Here is a 4,262-nt window from a genome sequence, read left to right as displayed (position 1 = left end):
CCTGGGTTGGAGTGCAGAGGCACATTCAGAGCTCACTGCAGCCTCGATCACTGCAGCTCAAGCGATCCTCCCATCTCAGCCTCCTGAGTAGCTAGGACTACGGATGCACACCAACACACCCAGCTAAATTTTGTGATGTGTTTTTTGTAGAGACGGGGTCTCTCTATGTTGCCCAGGGTCGTCTTAAGCTCCTGGCCTTAAGTGATCCTCCCTCCTCAGCCTCTCAAATTGCTGGGATTACAGGCACAAGCCACTGTGCCCAGCCACTCTTATTATATTTTATTTTCTTATATTCAGCCCATCGGTCCTGCTGGTCAGGGTCTTTGGACATCCTGGTTCTGATATCCAATGCCTTATTGCCCCTCCTAGCTATGCTGTGCTGGGCCATCTTCCCACCTTAAAATGATCTATAGACCTGTTGAACAGGATGGGGCTGGGGACAGGGCCCTGTGACATTCCACCATGGACCTTTGTCAAGGGCAATAGCAAGCTGATCATTGATATCTTCTGGCTTCTGGTTATCATAGGGATACAGCCCAGTTTCCATCAATTTGTTCTTCCAGTGCCTAAATATTAGAACTCCATGCAGGTGGAGAGAGTGTATCTCAGAAGAGAGAAGTGACTTGCCCAGGCTCACCCAGCAAGTCAGAGTCAGAGCAGGGGCAAAGTAAGCTGCCTGAGGCTGACCCACTCCAGGGCTTAAGGGATTGAAATTCCTCTGACGGCTACTCAGCAACTCAGAGTGGACCATGCACTGCTCTGATTTAGCCTAAAAAGGGGTGGAATCCAAGGGCCTGCCCCAGCCAAGCACACAGTGTCCATTAGCCTATTTTGGCATCGGGTCTGACTCTGGAGAATGGGCAGGGGGCCAGTGCTCTGCGGAGAGGGTGGGTTGAGCAGACCCATCTGATTAGAGGCACCAGCGGCTGCCTACTCAGGCTTCTGGGACAGAGTGATGGACAGAGCCCCCAGATGCTCTGTGCTTCAGACCTAAGAACATAATCTGTACCCTCTGGGCCTCAGTTCTCCTACCTGTAAAGTGGGAGCAGTCCCTCCTCCCTTGCTTACTTCCCAGAGGTATTGTAAGGAACCAGCAAAGAGGACTAGACTGTTTAGGCCTTCTAGAACATTCCAAAGACATTGTCCTTTGCTCTGAGAGAAATGGGAGCCACTGAAGGAGTTTGAACAGAGGAGAGAAGCAATGTGCCTTAGATTTTTAAAAGGATGTTCCGGATACTGTGTGAGGAACAGATCACGTTACAGGGAAGCTTGGAGCTGCTGGACCAGTAAGGAGACTTGAAATAATCCAGGCCAGAGAAAATGGTGGAGGTAGGGGAGCTGGTGAGAAAGGGTCACGTTCTGGATACATCTTGAAAGTAGAGCCAACAGAATTTACTAACAGACTGAGTGTGCGTGTGAGAGGGGTGTCAAAGGTGATTCCAAGGGTTTTGACCAAAGTAGGAGGGAGATGTCGTTGCCTGGGATGGGAAGGTTGCAGGAGTTGCTGGTTTAGTGGGGCGAAAGCAGAAGTTTTAGTTCGAGACGTGTGAAGTTTGAGTTGCCTCAGACATCCAAATGGAAATGTCAGGTATGTCACCATTAAATAAATAAGCCTCCTGAGGAGCACACGACTTCAACAGCATGGACTCAGCTTTCTACGAAATGGCAGCTTGGTCAGACATGAATGTCAGCATTCGAGCACCCACCCCCTGGCCACTGTTTTCTCTGTTTGCTCAGCTTCTTAATATACTCGCCTCATCTCTCATGTCTCCCCTGGTGCCTCAGTTCCAGCCCTACTCAATGGGTAGTTGCTTTTTCTCTGAGACATTCTGGGTCAACCTGGAAACCCCAAAATCAAATTCTGAATACTTGAGGCAGCCTGTATTTAAAATCAGATCATCCTATCTCTTTAGCCCAGGAGTTTGAGGCTGCAGTGAGCTATGATTGCACCACTGCACTCCAGCCTGGGCAACAGAGCAAGATCTCATCTCTTAAAAAAAGAAAAAATCAGATCATCCCAAACAAATGCCCCCCAGTGTGTAAAAATGTACCCAGGTGTTTTTGTGCACTGCAGAGACAGATATGTTTATTTCCTATAAGTGGATTATTATGCACACAGGAGAGCTCTGAACCCATCCCTGCCATGAACAGGTGGGGAACTATTTAGTGAGTCAGTCTTTGAGCCTGTGTCCTCATCTGTAAAATAGGCACAAGGGAAGTGACAATCAGAGCAGAGTTCAGGACCACATCTTCTGGCCACTGACTCAGCCGGGCTCCTGAGCTGGTCTTCTGGGTTCGGCCAGAATCACTGATTATTCAGGAAGCAACTCCTGGAGACGAGATAGTTCCAAGAAAGAGAGGAAACTCAAAGCTTAGAAACGGGCGGTGGCTTTCCTATGTCACACAGCAACACAGGTCTGAACTGGGGCTGGAACCAGGCTCTCCTGAGCTTGTTTCAGGGGATCACCCTCACCCCGCCTCCCCACTGCATACACACACTCCCAGGGTCTCTGAACTTAAAGCAGCCCACCTCCTAGCCAAAGAAACATTCCCTCGACCCCACCTCGTGTTCCACTTTGCCAGGGAGCCTCCCTCTCTTCTCTCTCCTCCCTGCCTGGACATTCTCTCTGTACTGCTGCCACCTGCTCACCTGCTTGGTTTTGCCCAGCCACCCATGAATTCAACCTTCAGAGAAAAGTCTAGATTTCTGGCCTCTGTGGGTCCATGGACCCAAGTATAAGGTTTATAGAGCATTTACTTTGTGCCAAATACTGTTATGAGTGATCAATCAGTTACCAACCCTCTTAGCAACCTTAAGACATTGAAACAGGTGGGGCGCGGTGGCTCACACCTGTAATCCTAACACTTTGGGAGGCCAGGACGGGTGAATCACGAGGTCAGGCGTTCAAGACCGTCCTGACCAACATGGTGAAACCCCGTCTCTACTAAAAATACCAAAATTAGCCGGGCGTGGTGGTGCGCACCTGTAGTCCCAGCTACTCAGGAGGATGAGGCAGGAGAATAGCTTGAACCCAGTAGGCAGAGATCGCACCACTGTGCTCCAGCCTGGGTGACAGAGCGAGATGCCATCTCAAAAACAAAAACAAAACAAAAAACACTGATACTATCATTAGTCCATTTTACTAAGTAAACTAAGTCCCAGAAAGGTCAAAAGGCAGAGCTGGGATTTTAAAAAGCGGTCATCAGTCTCTTAACCACCATGCTCTGGTGGCCAGAAATCTTGCCCTGATCAATTTCTATGGTCATTGCTTCAGGCAGCCCCCTCAGCTCTCACCACTGCCTGTCCCTGGTCCAAGAGAGCTAGGCATCAGGGGGTAGCCTCCAGGGAAGATATGTCCAGGCTAAAAAGCAGGGAAGGCTACAGTGGGTCTTGCCTGGGTCAGTGTCAGAGAGGGACATGGGCCAGGACAGGCTCACTCTCAGTACTGCCCACCTGTAGCTGAGCTTGGCCCTGCCAGGGGCTGGGCCAAGCCCTGCAGCCAAGCAGGAGACACCCCCAGGGAAGGCCAGGCCCTGAAAAACAAGCCTCCCTCCTCTGCCAGCTCAGCCTGCCCAGTCCCGCTGGAGGCCTCAGTGGCAAAGCCACCATCCCCAGGGCCAAGGCTGGGCATTCAGGACATTCAGGCCCCAGAACCTGAGGCCCCCAGCCCTGCCCTGAGCTCTAGCCTTTTCTTCTGAAAAGAGACCCCTGTTCTCTTCCTGAGCACATATTTTGACCCTTTATTTTCTGCAGAGGCAAGAAGCAGGGAGAGGAGCCCCAGAATGCCTGTAAGGACATCTAAGCTGTCCATTTAACAACTGGGGAAACTGAGGCCCACAGCAGGGAAGTGGCTAAGATTAGTCTGCTGGTAAAGTGGTGGGCCTGGGACTAGAACTCAGATCTGAGTCACTCTCAAGTCTAGCCATCCACCGCACTGCAGGGCCTCAAAGAAGAGAGGAGAGGCTTGGGAGAATGCAGGGCATGCTTGGAACAGCCCCGAAGAGGAGTGTATCAGACAGATGCTCCTGTGATGCTAGGGCCCACACTTTCCTGGTAACAAGAGAGTTAGGACAGAGCCCTCAGGACTAAAACCATTTCCTTAGAAAAGGGGAAAACCAAAAACAAAGCAAAAAACAAAAACACAAACCGTCAAACCCACAATGAGCAGTCATACTCACCACTCCCTGACATGGAGGAACAAACTTAGATGGAAGATCTGGAGGTGGCTTGGTGTCTCCATCCATCCATCTATCCATCCATC

This window comes from Hylobates moloch, unplaced genomic scaffold (genome assembly GCF_009828535.3).
Source record: "Hylobates moloch isolate HMO894 unplaced genomic scaffold, HMol_V3 SCAFFOLD_21, whole genome shotgun sequence".
In the NCBI taxonomy this organism is placed as follows: domain Eukaryota; kingdom Metazoa; phylum Chordata; class Mammalia; order Primates; family Hylobatidae; genus Hylobates; species Hylobates moloch.
Note: the sequence above shows the minus strand (reverse complement) of the source record.